Below are 16,756 nucleotides of genomic sequence, written 5' to 3'. Positions count from 1 at the left end.
AACCAGTCTTCGGGTGAAGAAGGCCCAGAGCATGTAGACACAATCTGGAAGGAATGACCAACCCTTGCCACCTACAGACAAGGGAGGTCCTTGCCACCTCATTCCCCAAAGATCAATCAGTTTAAAAGTCACACTGTTCTATCATATTGTGCATAGTCCCTGTTTCTCTAGTCCACTCTTTAAACTGTATAAAAACTGACCAAATGGACTGCCTAGGTTTGCTGCCTCTCCTTCAGCTGCAGGATGACCCCAATGCATTGGATCATTAAAATTCCTCTTGCTTTTTGCATCGATTCACGTCTCCACATGGTTCACTCAGGGGTTCCGGTAAACTAAGGCTTTGCTTGCTAGAGACTTAGAAACAAAGTAAGCATTAAAAGAAGAAGATATTAATGAGCCATGGTATTTCACTACAATGAAATCCAACTCAGCAATAAAAAGAAAAGACTACTGAAATGTGTGGTGTGCTGGTATGAATGAAAATGGCCCCCATAGGCTCATAGGGAATGGCACTATTAGGAGGTTTAGCCTTGTTAGAGTAAATTGTTGGAGGAAATATGTCGGGGGTGCATTTTGAAGTTTCCAGTGTTCAAACCAGGCCCAATGTCACTCCTTCTTCTGCCTGAGGATCTGGATGTAGAACTATCAGCTTCTCCAGCTCCATGTCTACCTGAATGCTACCATGCTTCCTGCCATAATGATAATGAACCAAACCTCTGAACCTATAGGCCAGTCTCAACTAAATATTTTCCTTTAGAAGAGTCAATGTGGTTATAGTATCTCTTCACAGCAATAGAAACCCTAAGTAAGACATGTGTCAACCTGAATAAGTTCAGAAAAAAAAATCAAGGGATCCATCTCTGAGAGAGAACTAAGGGATCCATCACTGAGGAGAACCTCAAATGCTAAGCTCAAAGGCACTTCATTAATGACAAAGGCAGATCTGGGACTCTGAAAAAGAGAGTAATACTCACTAACTCATTCAACAAGTTGAGAAATCCTGTCATGCACTGGTCTAGAGGTTATAGAGAAAACACTAAGAAAACCAAAGTACCTAACAATTACTAAGAAAGAGAAGACAAATAATAAACACGTTATGTAATATATCACAGCAAATAGTAAGAATGGGGAAAGAGAAAGAAAGGCAGGGATTCTGCATTATATATTTAAACAAGATGATAATCATAAAACTTTTATGTGGATTAGATGTGTTATAAAGCAGATGATAATCATGTTAGTCAGGTCTTAAAAAATAACGGTTACACTATTTCAGTCAGTATCCATCATTTTAATGGGTCATTGGTTGACCACTGCTTAACTTATTACAGTACCCATTGTCCTTGGCTCAGACAACAGCTCCACCAAAAGCACTAGCTCTACTGAAGGGAAATTTAGATTTCACAAGTTACAGCAGCAAAAGAATTTTCTGGCTTTTCTTCAGAATCAGAAGTCATACAGTGAAGAGTAGGAATGTCTATGTATCTCTAGTCTAAACATATCATCCGTTTCTCTGAGTTTCCCTAATTTTCAAATCAGCTTTCAGGCAGAGATCCAGTGTATAAGGCACAAATTGAGCTGTTATCTAGCCAACCACACTTTAAATACTTTCTCAGGGATATTTATGAGGCCTTTAGCCAAAGAAGAAAGAAATCTCTACTTGAAGAAATATAACCCTTAGTGAACAAGTAATTAAGCTACCTTTTTAATCTAAGTGTCTAGTGCTTTCATTACTTAGAGAGGCATGTCTCAGTGGTAGAGCATTTCTCTAGCAACCCCAAGTCCCTGAACTTGATCCCAAACACAATATTACATATTAATAATTAATATATTACATATTAGTTATTATACATATATATTATACAATATATTATACAATATATTGTACATATTAATATACATATATTAAAATTAATATATTACATATTAATAATTACTAATAATTAATATATGTATATATATGGTGTTGTTTCCAATTCCACCTGCTAAAGCTACCCCACATGGTCTTACTGGCAGGTATGTATCTATGGCCCATTCTGGCATGCTTCCATTTCCAGGTGTCTGAACCATTCCATGGGATCACCATGGTCTGGCCTGCCTTCCCTACCTTCAGCCCCACTTAGTACAGGCATTCAGTGTGCATTCCATTGTCCTGGTAAGTGATATTTCACCTACCCCTGGAACAACCCAAAAATTAGACATTATAATTCTCTTTTTTTTAAATGCATCTTTTTATTGTTAAGACAAAGAGGTATCAAAATTAAAGCAAAACGTACAGAGTAAGACTTACTGAAACTACTAAAGAACATCAGAGAAAGTGAAAATGTAACTAAGCCCAGGGCAACTATGAATTAACCCAGAAAAGATAAGGAGGGAGAACAGTGAGAATGTGCAGAAGATACTAGGGGAGAAGATCTGGTGTTACTTTGAGCTATCACAAGCACTTAGGTAAATGAATAATGATACGATTTCTAAACTCCACTATGTGCTCAAGAGTCATCCTTCCCATTGGTGCTGTCTCTGTTGGGGATCTTCTTCCAAGTCTGAAAAGTTGAAAGGTAATGACCTTCAGGCCATTAAGTAAAAACTGACTCAGATAAACCAAAAACTGTAGTCCCTGCTGGAAAGCCTGAAAATTTTTTAAAAAGAACAAAGCAAACAAACAGACTTGTCTTTCTCATCCCCAGTAGAAATGAAGAATGAAAAGTCTGAAGAAGAGCAGAGCAGAGCATCTGTGAAGAAAGACCAGTGTGAAGATGGAGTCTGAGACAGTGCAGATGACTCTGCTGAGGAGGGTGACCTACTGGGTGATCAGGATAATGAAGATCAGGAGGTCGACCAGTTGGAGTTGATCAAGGATGATGAAAAAGAGGCTAAGGAAAAAGAAGATATTATGATTCTTAACCTATAAACCAAACACAAATGTACTATATTTAATCAAACAAATTCTACTAAATGTAATGCCACAAATAAACCCACACTTATAGTGGGAGATTTCAAAAAAAAAAAAAAAAAAACAAAAAACAAAAAAAAAAAACCTACTATTACCAATAGGCAAGAAAATAAACACAGAAACATTAAAGTTAAACCATAAATCAAATAAACATAATACACTGTGGGGAGCTGACAGAAGGCGGCTATCATCCTTGCAGCCATCTTGAGCCATATACCCTGACAAGAGACTTGTTTACAATAGCCTATAACATCTGAGCACACTCTGATAACATCTTGTTTTAGATACCCAGAATTTTTCCCCTTAGGTGTATGAGACTTAAAGGTGTGATTTAGAGCCAGACTTAAAGGCATGACTTAAAGGTGTAGCTTACAAGTGAGACATATAAAAGGCAAGAGGCAGACAGAAGAAATTATTAGGCACTTGGCACTTGGAAAAAGACTAGTGACTGGGAAGGAGACTAGCAACTTGGTACTAGGAACTAGGGACTAGGAACTAGGGACTGGGAACTAGGGACTTGGAGAGAAGAGAGACTGAAGAACAAATGGGATTGAATCATACTCTGTCTGGTCTCCATTCTTTGAGTCCATCCTTACTCTCTCTCTTGCTGAACCCCGACCTGCGGACCAGAGCAGCTTGAGGCAGTGTGGGCTCTAACAATTTAGCCCCCAAGACTTTTGGCAGTTCAGGTTCCAACAATGATAGAGTGGTCCCAGACATTTTGGCCCCCAATGTAGGGTAGAGCAGTCCAAGACAATACACAAGACCAAAGAATATACATTCTTCTCATTATCACATAGAACTTTTCAAAAAATAGAACACAAAGACAAATTTCAGTAAACACAGGAAAACTGAAGTAATATCATTTGTTTTTTCTGACCACAACAATGAGGGTGTGGAGAACTAGACATTAACAGCAAAAGAAATTACACAAACTCATGGAACTTAAACAGCACACTGTTAAACAATGAATAAGTCACTGAAAAAAATAAAGAGAGAAACCAAATTTTCCTAGAATTGAGGAAATGATAACACACCATACTGAAACCTACAGATACAATAAAGGAAGTCCCAAGAGGAAAGTTTATAACCCTAAGTGCCTACATCAGAAAATTAGAGCAAACCCAAATTAATAGATTAATCCTATACATTAAGGTCTTAAAAAAACAAGAACAAACTAAATCCCTGAGCATTAAATAAAGAGAAATAATAATCAGGGCAAAAATTAATGCAACAGACATAAAAAAAAAATTCAAGAAATCAGGGAATGAAGAGTTCATTCTTTGACAACATAAACAAGATCAGAAAATTAAACAAAAGGAAAACTAAGAAGACCCAAGCCAATAAAATTAGAGAAGACAAAAATATTTTTAAAATGCCAATAATATCCAGAAAGTCTTGAGTACATGCTATAAAATGCTATATTCCACAAAAGTGAAGACTTTTAAAAAAAAATGAATTAACATCCAGATGCATGTGACCTGTGATGACTATTTAATGTGAATTTCACACAAGCTATAATTATAAAAGAGAAAGAAACCTCAGTTGAGAAAATACCTCTGTAAGACATGGCTGTGGGCAAGCCTGGAAGGCATTTTCTTAATTAGCTATTGATGTGGCAGGGCTCAACACATTGTGTGTGGTGCTATTCCTGGATTCTATAAGAAAGCAGGCTGAACAAGCTATGTGGAGCAAACCAGTAAGCAGCACTCCTCCATCACCTCTGCTTCAACTCCCACCTCGTTTCCTTCCCAGTTTGAGTTCAGGCCTTGACTTCCTTCAATGATGGACTCTAATGTAGAAGTGTAAACCAAATACATTTGCCCCATATTTGTATCCAAATGTTCCAGATTGTGAGATGTGAAATATTTTGTCTTACATCCCATAATACATTGGCTAAAGAGGAACTTGAGATGTTCTAAACTCCATATAATTCTGCTATCTGATGTTCTTTATTTGAGAACTTGTTTCCCACTTCCCTCTGTGAGGGATATAATTATAGCTGTCCCATTAATAAACTCTCTGGCATGGGTCATCAGCCTTTGTAGCCTCCTGATCCCAGATTTTGACTCTTAACTCTTTTCATTCTCTCTCTCTCTCTCTCTCTCTCTCTCTCTCTCTCTCTCTCTCTCTCTCCCTCTCCCTCTCTTCCCCTCTCTCTCCCTCTCTCTCCCTCTCTCTCCCTCTCCCTCTCTCTCCAGTCTTTCCCATCAGGACCCTATTGAAAGCCCTGAAACAGCTGGCCCATGTCTTACCTTGACATAATAAATGTGGGGTTTTTTTGACAACTAATATTATACTAAATGGAGAAAAACTCAAAACATGTCCAGTAAGATCAAAAATAAGACAAAGATGTCTAGTCTTTCTAGTCCTGTTCAATATAGTTCTAGAGGTTTTAGCTAGAATGAGATAAGAAAGAAACAAAAAGGGTACAAATACAAAAGGCTCAAGTATCTCTGCTGGGCTCCAGGAATTGCCTCACGAACCACATGAATACCAGTGTCAGTCAGACAGGGATAGTTTATTGAGCCTGTGCCTCAGGACTGATGGATCAGGGTCACAATCCAGATTCAGGAACTAAACTGTGACATTGAGTTAAGATTCTACAGGGCTTTTAAGCCTAAAACCCACAAACATCTGTGCCAAGTTACTCCACCAATCAGAATTTAGGGACAAGAGATTTCCTTAGGAACATGTCTTTCTTGTACATTTATCCTGTTCCCATTGGTTGAGGTATTCAACTGTGGTAGGGGACTTGCCTTGCCTAATAGTCATTTCTTAACTAGTCTACTAGGATGTGGCTTACCTTATCTAAAATTCATGTCTTAACTTGCTAACCAGGATGTCAGTTACCCACAAACAAATCTCTTTCTGACAAGTAGGATGTCAGTTCCCAGGGAGGTCTTGGGAACTTTAATTTTCCTCAACCACTATTGGCCATTATTTTACTGTTACCTTCTGTGAGATCAACATGATCAGTGTTCATGTGAGGGAAGTCACATGGTATTTGCTCTTCTGTGCCTGGCATTTCATTCATCTTCCAAGGATAAGCTCCTAGCAATTAACACCGATGTTTCTAATCATGCACTCGGCAAGAATACTGAGTTTGTTCTCATTAAATCTTTTTTTCTGTAACATTCCTGCCAGAAATATAAACACATTCTCTTCCCTGTATTTTGCAATAATTTCCTTACAAGTTGAGACAAGTGGATGCTAACATTGCCATCCTGATATTTTAATTTATAGTTCTTCATTTATGCAGTTGTCTTAGTTATTTTTCCTGATGCTGTGATAAACCACCCTAGCCAAAGCCACTTAAGAATGCAAAAATTCCTTTAAGATAGAAGGTTAAGGCAGCGGGCACATTGCATCCACAGCTGGAAAGCAGAGATAGATGGTTGCTGGTGCACAGATTTCTCTTCCTTTCATTCAGTCCAGGATCCCAGACATGGAATGGAACTACCCACAGTGGGTGGAGCATCCCACAACAATCTACCTGACCATTATAATCTCTCACACTTGTGATCAGAGGCTCACCTAATCTAGATATATCACTCACAAGTCTGTCATGAAGCTCGTCTCCTAGGGAAAAAAAATACCTATCCTGTCAAGCTGGCAATCAACCTTAACCAATACACGAGTTACATCAGGGATGCAGTCCGGAGAACTTGATCAGGTTCACTTTCTGAACCAATCAAAGATTCAAAAGGCAGGAAAAACCTTGACTATAACAAGCAGCAAGCAGAGACCACCACACACAGAATTGATAGTTGAGGGAAGGTGTTTATTGAGGTGAGGAAACAAACACACATGTAGCACAGTCACACAGAGAAGACACTTGCTGAAGCAGATACAGGAGGAAGGGACACTTAGGAAGCCAAGAATCAAATGCCTTCTAGAGGACCGACATATTTAAAGTGTCTGAAGAGTTTTCCTCCCCTAATCTGAGTTTGTTCAGTTTCATGAAAGATAGGATGGCTGGTCACTGTTGGGTAACAGATCTTGATCTGTCCTGAACTTGTTGAGCCTATCAGAAGGAGGCCTGCTGGTGAGAGACAAAAGCCTACAAGGCCTTTGTTTTAAGCTGCCAGGTATTTGCCTCAGATCAGGAGGGTGAAGAAGAGGTCTACCATCTTGAAAGTTAGCAGCCTTGATTACCTAACTATGCCCCTGTCTCCCTATCTGTCTGCCTACCAAGAAATCTGATTAACTCCTAGATTCACATCACGTCAAGAATTTATTTTTGTTTTTGCCCATGACTGTCCATGGTTGTGTATGAACACTGAAATCTATCTTATTGAAGTTAAGTGAAATTCAAAAAAATTAAACCAAATTATATGTACAATTCACTATTGGAAAACTACATATACACACAACCACTATCCAGTTGTTATATTTTTATTTCAAAATAAAAATTCTTGTTAGCATGAGTTATCCTCATACTACATGACTACTACCTGATTAAAACCTGATGTTATTTTTATGTATTTCAAATGTTACCGACTGTCATGTGAAGTTTTTTCACTTAAAGTTTTAAGATTCATTCCTGTTTAAATTCATATATATATGTGTGTGTGTGTGTGTGTGTGTGTGTGTATACATATATATACATATATATATGAACTTAATAGGTTATTAATAGCTAAATAATATTTAATTGTATGAACATATCAGTTACTCATTCACTAAGAAAATTTCACAGAAAATATGACTTGTTTCTGAATGAAATAAAAATGGAGGATATGCCTATTTCTAAAATACAGAGACGATTTTTACTCTACATATAAGTGAGAAAGGAAGCAGAGGGAAGAGTCTAGGCTGAACATGGGCAGCTGACTAAACCTAACAGGAGTCAGCAGGAAGGTGGTCAGGGGAGTAAGAGAGGATTCACAATTTAGAGGCAGCCCCAGGCCAAGAGACCAAGAAAATGGCTGATTCATATAGGGATTAGGCTAGGGGAAGGGAGGCTGAAGCCCAGGGGCAGGTGAAAAGTGTAGGGAGGAGCCATGGGTGCATGGGAGAGCTAGCTAGCATCTGCTTTGATATGTTACTACCTTTTGTCCTTGGTTTCTGAGACCTAACAATTTCTAATTTGAACTTGTAAGTGAGTACAGCAAACTCACCAAACAGGACCACTCCATAGATAAGGAAAGAAAAATTTATTAGGAGACAAGGCACAGAGGTCTGTGCCTGTGACAATCAGGCCAATTTATGGACAGCAGAAGGAATGGGGAATCCATAGTTAGCTAAGTGCCTGAGTCACAGGGTCTCTGAGAAAGGCTGAAGGTTAGGTTTCTGTTGCCTTATGGCCATTTACATTGACTGAGCTAGGGCAGCCATTCTAGCTAGGGCTCAGCTTTGTGACATAACAGGACTATCATAAGCACAGCTCCTAGAAACATCCTTACAGATGTCTCTGTAAATATTATTTACATAGTGTACTGATAAATACTTAAGCAATTTTTTATTCAACACAGAGTGCCTAAATTTAACTGAACAAAAGTCTTCCATGGCATTTGACACCTCCATCAGTAAAAAAAAAAAAAAAAAAAAAAAAAAAAATTAGGGCCCACTCCTCATTACCTGTGTTATCAGTGCCTTTGATTTATCCAGTTCTGTATGGTACATGATGGTATGGTGATTCTATCTACATTTCTCTTACCGTTAATAGAAGCAATATTGTTTTCATACTCCTAGAGGCCATTCACACACCTTCTTACTTGCTGCCTCATTGCTTATTAGATGTTGTGTTTTCTAAACAGAGTCTGCGTATGTCTCGTGTCACTTGTATGTTCTTGAAGTCAGTGGATTTATTGTTTCTTGTATAACAGTACAAATGAAGAAACAGAGTCTAACTTTCTGTAGTTATTTTTATTAAATACTTTTCATCTGATATACTTTGATCATACCCTATCTCCTCCCACTACTCCTCTCAGACGCTTCACACCTCCCTTACCTACCCAGAAGCTCAATTCACATCGTGATCCGTGGTTTTTATTCTAAACTTCCTGAGAATTTTAAACTTCTTTTGAATTAGAAAAACTAAGGTGGTTAAGAGGGATTTTTTTTTTCTTAAATGTCTCCTAAAAATGTCAGTTTTGCTTTACTGTTTTAAGTTGTTGCTGGTGTTCTTGGTATTGGACCAGGAATTCTTGCCTGATGAATTTATTTTGATCAGCAGAGAATCAAACTACCTTGTCCAGTGCCACCAACAAGTTGTTCCAAATGTGGCTTTTGTTGTTATGGAGATTTTGCAATTTGGGTCATGGTTGGGTAAAGTTAATACCACAGGCAAACAAAATGCATACTTAGTGATGTGTTTCTAAAAGATAAAGAGAGGGGGGATATGTTCTATGGAGGTGTGATGAGGTTTGGGGGAAGGGGATCCCTCATCGGGCCCATGCTGACGCATCCTTTCCCCCTGAGGGCCCAGCCACATGATGGTATAGTATAGAATAGGGTTTATTCAGGGCATGGGGAGGGGAGTCAAGAGGGTAATAGAGGCAGAGAGAGAGAGAGAGAGAGAGAGAGAGAGAGAGAGAGAGAGAGAGAGAGAGAGAGAAGAGAAGAGAAGAGAAGAGAAGAGAAGAGAAGAGAAGAGAAGAGAAGAGAAGAGAAGAGAAGAGAAGAGAAGAGAAGTTGAGGCCGACCTTGAGCATATAAAGAGAGAGGGGAAGGGAATGGGGAGAGAGGAGTGAAGGGAAAGGAAGAACAAGATTAAGCAAGTGAACAAGAGAGCAAGGAGGGGGCAAGCAGCCCCTTTTATAGTGTCAGGCATACCTGGCTGTTGCTAGGTAACTGGAGTGGAGCATATCTGGCTGTTGCCAGGTAACTGTGGGGTGGAACTTTGACAGAATGCTAACACTTAGGACGCTAGCATTATGAATGGCTTTAAAAACAATACTTTCATTTTATTTAGGAACAAGTTCTGTAGATAAACTGGTATAATTTCAAAATATATATAACAAGCTTTTTACTGCTTCAAAAAATGAAAACGTTGAATAAAAGGCTGAAATAAAGTGCTGAGACACTATTTGGATTAGCATGTCCTTAAAAAACCAACACAAGGCTTCTCTTCCCCCACCCATCTTCCCTGCTCCCTGAGTCCTCAGGGGCAAGCTAAGCACTAAACAGCCTGCTATCCCCTCTGGACCTCCATTCTCCCCTCCCCTCACCCCCAACTTCTCTGCCCATCTTCATCAGACATTTACAACCTAAATCATACCGGTTACTTTCCCTTCCCCTACCCATCTACCCTGCTTCCTGAGTCCTCTGGGTCACTCCAAGCTTCCCTAAGCAGCCTGCTATCCCCTACAGACTCTCATTCTCTGCCCCCCACCTCTCTTCCCATCTTCATCTGCCAAGCTGCTCTGAGCAGCCTGATAGTCTAAGTGGACCTCAATTCTCCCATGACCTCTCTGCCCACCTTCATCAGACCTGCAACTCCTCAACCATATAGACCTGTAGATCTGAAATCATACAGCCCAAGGATACCCAACAGAAGCCTGCCACACTTGGACCATCAAGACTAACTCCCCTTCCAAAAACCTACTAAAACAGGAATATTCAAGGACCAAAGTCATTCAGATGGTTATAGGCTCTCATAACAACACAATTTTAAAAAACCAGAGCAATATGGCATCTTCAGAGCATAGCTACCCTACTACTGGAAGCCCTAGATAGCCTAACACAACTGAAACACACACACACACACACACACACACACACACACAAAGGCCTTAAATCCAAGCTTATAAAGATAATAGAGGCTTTTAAAGACAAAATAAATACATCCCTTAAAGAAATATAAGAAAATACAATCAAGCAGGCACCATCCTTAAAAAGGAAACAAATAAATATCAAAAAAAAAAAAAAAGTGCAAGACCTGAAAGTTGAAATAGAAGCAAAAAAAAAAAAAAAAAAAAAAAAAAAAAAAAAAAAAAAAAAAAAAAAAAAAAAAAACAAAAAAAAAAAAAACCACACACACAAATTGAGAGAATCCTGAAGATGGGAAACCTAGGGAAGAGAACAGGAACAACAAATATCTATAGAATATAGGATATGGAAGAGAGAATCTCAGGCATAGAAGATACAGTAGAAGAAATTGTTGCATCAGTCAAAAAAAATGTTAAATCTAAAAATTCCTGATACAAAATGTCCAGAAAATCTGGGATAACAGGAAAAGACCTAACCTTCTTAGGTTAAGTCTTAGGTATCATAATAGTAGGAATAGAAGAAGGTGAAGAATCCTAGTTCCAAGATCCAAAAATATTTTAAACAAAATCATAGAAGAAAACTTTTCATGCCTAAAGAAAGAGATACCTATAAACATACAAGAAGCTTATAGAACACCAATTAGACTGGACCAGAAAAGAAACTCCTTCTGGCACATAATAAACAAAACACAAAATCTACAGAACAAAGAAAGACTATTAAAGGCAGCAAGGGGGAAAGTCCAGGTAACATAAAAAGGCAAACCTATCAGAATTATATCTGACTTCTCAAAAGAGACTGTAAAAGCTAGAAGAGCCTGGACAGATATCTTACAACCTCTAAAAATCAACACATGTCAACCTAGGTTACTATACCCAGCAAAACTCTCAATCATCATAGATGGAGAAAACAAGACATTCAAAGGCAAATTCAAACACTATATTTCCATAAACCCACCTCTAGAGAAAATAGCAGAAGGAAAATTCCAACCCAAGGGGAATAACTGCATCCAAGAAAACACAGGATATAAATAATTCCATACAAAAACAAAGAACACATACACACCATCAACAACAGCAACATCAAAATAACAGAAAATAATAATCACTGGTCATTAATATCTTTCAACAGCAATGGACTCAATTCCTCAATAAAAAGACACAGGCTAACAGAATGGATAAGAAAACAGGATTCCTTAGCTGAACTAACCACAAGACAGAGAGATGGTAATTATAAATAAAAAGACATAACAACAGACAATGAGGAAACTCAAAGAATCATGAAGTCTTACTTTAAAAGCCTGTACTCCACAAAACTGGAAAAAATCATTCTGCTGTATACAAAAAACACACCTCAGCAATGAAGATAGATGTTACTTCAGAGTAAAGGGCAGGAAAAAGTTTTCCAAGCAAATGGACCCAAGAAACAAGCTGGAGTCGCCATTCTAATATCTAACAAAACAGACTTTCAACCAAATAACCAAAATAAACCAAAAGAGACAGGGAAGGACACATCATATTCATCAAAAAAAAAAAAATCTACCGACATGATATCTCAGTTCTGAACATCTATGCCTCAAACACAAGGGCACCCACATTCATAAAAGAAGCCTTAATAAGGTTAAATCACACATCAAACCACAGACATTAATAGTGGGAGGCTTCAACACCCTACCAATTAACAGGTCATCCAGACAAAAATTAAACAGAGAATGAAACAAACAGACATTATGAATCAAATGGACCTAACACACATCTATGGAATATTTCACCCAAACAAAAAAGAATATACCATATTCTCATAACCTAAAGGATCTTTCTCAAAATTGACCATATGGTCTGTCACAAAGCAACCCTCAACAAATACGAGAAAATTGAAATAATGCCTTGTATCTTATCAGATCACTATAGATAAAAGCTAGACTTCAACAACACAAGCACCAGAAAGCCTACATACAAATGGAAATTGAACAACTCTCAATGATCTACTGGGTCTAGGGTAGTAAAGACAGAATATAGATTTTAGTAAGTAATAATTCAGGAGTATCGAGGGGAGGCATTAACAACATGAAAATTTAGGAGTGGCCCAGACACTGAGCTTATTAAGGCATATTAAATATAAGGCTGTGAGCGCAAGCATGCACGTGTGCATCTGTGTCTTTCATTTGAGAATCCAGAATATTGAGACAAATAGCAAGGAACACACACTGGTGCTGCTGGGGAGATTAGAGCAGATTAATCACCTACAACTACACAAAAATTATCAACTTCATATGGAAAAACAAAAATCCCTGTTCGGTCAAAACACTCTTGAACAATAACTTTGGGATGAATCATCATCCCTGACCTCAAGCTGTACCACAGAGCCCTAGTGATTAAAAAACATATGCTGTTGATACAACAACAGACATGTTGATCAATAGTATTAAATCAAAGACACAGAAATAACCCACATACCTATGAACACTTGATTTTTTTTTAATAAAGAAGCCAAAATGATACATTGGAAAAGAGAAAGCATCTTCAACAAATGGTGCTGTGCCAACTGGATATCTTCATGTAGAAGAACGAAAACAGATCCATATTTGTCACCATGCACAAAACTCAAGTCCAAGTGGATCAAGAATCTCAACATAAAATGAGATACACTAAGTCTCATAGAAGAGAAAGTAGAAAATAGCCTTGAACACATTGGTACAGGAGACAACATCTTGATCAGAACACTAATGGCTCAGGCTCTACAATCAACATTTGAAAAATGCAACCTCATGAAACTGTAAAACTTCTGTAAAGCAAAGGACAGTATCAACAGGACAAAATGGCAGCCTACAGATTGGGAAAGGATCTTCATGAAACCTACATCCGACAGCGGGATAATATCCAAAATTTATTTTAAAAAACTCAAGAAGTTAGATGCCAACAATTCAAATAACCCAATTTAAAAGTGAGGCACAGAGCTAAACAGAGACTTTTCAATAGAGGCATCTCAAATGGCCAATAAGCACTTAAAATAATGTCAAGGTCCTTAGTTGATGTGCCTATAAAAAGATAAAGAGAGGAGGGATATGTTTGGTGGATGTGTAGTCTGGTATGGGGTAAGGGGTTGCCTCCAAAGGCCCATACTAAGGCATCCCTTCCCCCTGAGGGACCAGCCACAGGATGGTGTAGTATAGAATAGAGTTTATTCAGGGCATGGGGAGGGGAGTGGAGAGGGTAGAAGAGGCAAAGAAAGGGAGGAGGGATAGTGGGATGGAGGGAGAGAGGAAGGAAGAGAGAGAGAAGGAGGGAGAGAGAGAGAAGAGTAGAGGCATGAGCACATGGAGAGAAGGAAGGGAATGAAGAGGGGGGGGGTAAGAGCAAGAGAGAGAGGAGAGGGCAAGCAGCCCCTTTTGTAGTGAGTCAGGCATACCTGGCTGTTGCTAGGTAACTTTTGGGTGGAGCTTAGACAAAATGCTAATATCCCCCGTTTTGGTTTAATTAAAAAAGAAAAAAATTAGAAAGAGGCAATGGTGGAGCAGGAATAGGGTCTTCGTGATCTTTACTTCCTGCTGACTTTGGGGTGACATGTCTCTAGGGAACCTAGAAACCTGGGTATGGAGATGTTGGTCCAGTCTTAGGAAGTTGGCTGTTCCCTTGTCATTCAGGATCTATGGAACCGTCTGTGGCTGGATCAGAAAGAACAAGTCTGCTTTTCTGAGAGGAAATCGGAACGTCATGAGGTCGCTTCTCTGGAGCTTTCCTGGATGTAGTAAGTGCCTGGACTTGACACGATGCTGAAACACACATACATATAGTTATTATAGGTAGAGAATAAGATTAAGTACATTTGGGAGAAAAAAAATTTCTTAGATGTACATTTGAAACTCAGACGAATCCCACCCTCTGGAATAGGTAGTAAGTGAGAACTTTGGATTATTGATTCACAGATCTACTTCTCTCAATGGGGTCTATTTGATCCATGAAAGGTAGACTCCAGTGAGTTTCCTGTAGTTTATAAGTTTACAAAAGAGTTAACAACATGAACAGTCTTTCAGATGAGCCTTTTGTGGAGCAGAAGGAGCAAGAATTTGTGGTTTTATAGTTGGATCGTATAGTGGAATGTTTTTATTAGAGTTAGGCAAATTTATAAGAACTCAATGTTAGGACAGTGACACAGCAAGAAGAGGAAATAGGAAGCATTTAATCAATGGAAACCAAGTTTAGGTTAGGAAATAACAGATTACATCTGCGAAAGCTTACATCTGACTGAGTTGGAAGAAACTGAGTTTAGAGGTCTGTTTTCTCACTGTCAAGCTATAGTTACCTTAGCTGTCAATGTAGTCAGAGATGTGGGGAAGAATATACTATAATCTAGCAGTCATATATCAATTAAAAATAACAAAATTCATCTATAGTTTACTGTGGTCTCTATAGTCTCCATGGCAACTTGAACAGAGTGAGTTTGACTTTTTTTTTTCTTTATGTTGTTTCTGATTTTTTTATTGGATATTTTCTTTATTTACATTTCAAATATTATTCCCTTTCCCAGTCCCCCCCCTGGAAATTCCCTATCCCATCCCCACTACCCTTCTATGAGGGTGTTCTACCACCCTGACTTTCAAGCCCAGAAGACAGAGGGCCTTTTTCTAAGAGCTCCTTTTGTCTCTGTGAATCAGATAACATGTAAAATGAGAAATGTCTCACCTTGACTCAGACAGTTTGAAGCATTTGACTCTCTGTCTGTCTACAGTATTGACCAAGCCCTGGCAGGGACACAGCGGTGCTTTTCAGTGGTTTTCATACCACAATTCAGGCAGTCTCTTGTAGCTGTGTCCACATCTTCTGAGACCTTGTGGGATAAACTGAGGCTTTGGAAGATTCTGTCTGTCATAAGCTTGGATTAATATTAGCAGACATTTTGACATGACTGAGAGCTATAATGACTGGTCATATCTGAATAAGGCACACTGTAATTTAATGGCAGAAGCAAATATCATTTGTCAAGACAGGATAGGAATGAAAATCTTAAGTAACTTCGACAGCTTATGTAAGTTGAGAAAGACATATTTTGCATCAGCAGAGAGACTTTTGACTTTAGATTACTAGAGAAACACTTGGCTTAGAGTTGGTGTGGACCAAAATATGAGAGCTGGCAGCAGTGGCTTGAGATCATGGTGAGGGCATGGGAGCCCCCAAATGTACAGGCTCTGAACTTTTGATGGTGCAATGTGGAAGCCAAATACCCCATTTTCAATAGGGTTTTTGATTTTCTGAAGACTAACTACCAGAGACTAACTTTTAGACTTCTTTGTATATATTGGATATTAGCCCTCTATTGGATGTAGGATTGGTAAAGATATTTTCCCAATCTGTTGGTTGATGTTTTGTCCTAATGACAGTGTCCTTTGCCTTACAGAAGGTTTGCAGTTTTATGAGGTCCCATTTGTTGATCGTTGATCTTAGAGCATAAGTCATTGGTGTTCTGTTCAGAAAATTTTCCCCTATGCTCATGTGTTCGAGGCTCTTCCCCACTTTCTCTTCTATTACTTTCAGTATATCTGGTTTTATATGGAGGTCCTCGATCAACTTGGGCTTGAGCTTTGTACAAGAAGTTAAGAATGGATCGATTTGCATTCTTCTACATGCTGACAAGTTGAACCCAGCACCATTTGTTGAAAATGTTGTCTTTTTTCCACTGAATGGTTTTTAGTACCTTTGTCAAAGATCAAGTGAACATAGGTGTGTGGGTTCATTTCTGGGCTTTCAATTTTATTCTATTGATCTATCGGCCTTTCTCTGTACCAATACCATACAGTTTTTAATCATTATTACTCTGTAATATATAGCTTGAAGTCAGGCATGGTGATTCCCCCAGAAGTTCTTTTATTGTTGAGGATAGTTTTCGCTATCCTGGGTTTTTGGCTATTCCAATGAATTTGCAGATTGCCCTTTATAACTCTATGAAGAATTGATTTGGAATTTTGATGGGGATTGCATTGAATCTATAGATTGTTTTTGGCAAGATGGTCATTTTCACTATATTAACGCTGCCAATCCATGAGCATGGGAGATCTTTCCATCTTCTGAGATCTCTGATTTCTTTCTTCAGAACTTG

Source organism: Arvicanthis niloticus, chromosome 26 (assembly GCF_011762505.2).
Source record: "Arvicanthis niloticus isolate mArvNil1 chromosome 26, mArvNil1.pat.X, whole genome shotgun sequence".
In the NCBI taxonomy this organism is placed as follows: Eukaryota; Metazoa; Chordata; class Mammalia; order Rodentia; family Muridae; genus Arvicanthis; species Arvicanthis niloticus.
Note: the sequence above shows the minus strand (reverse complement) of the source record.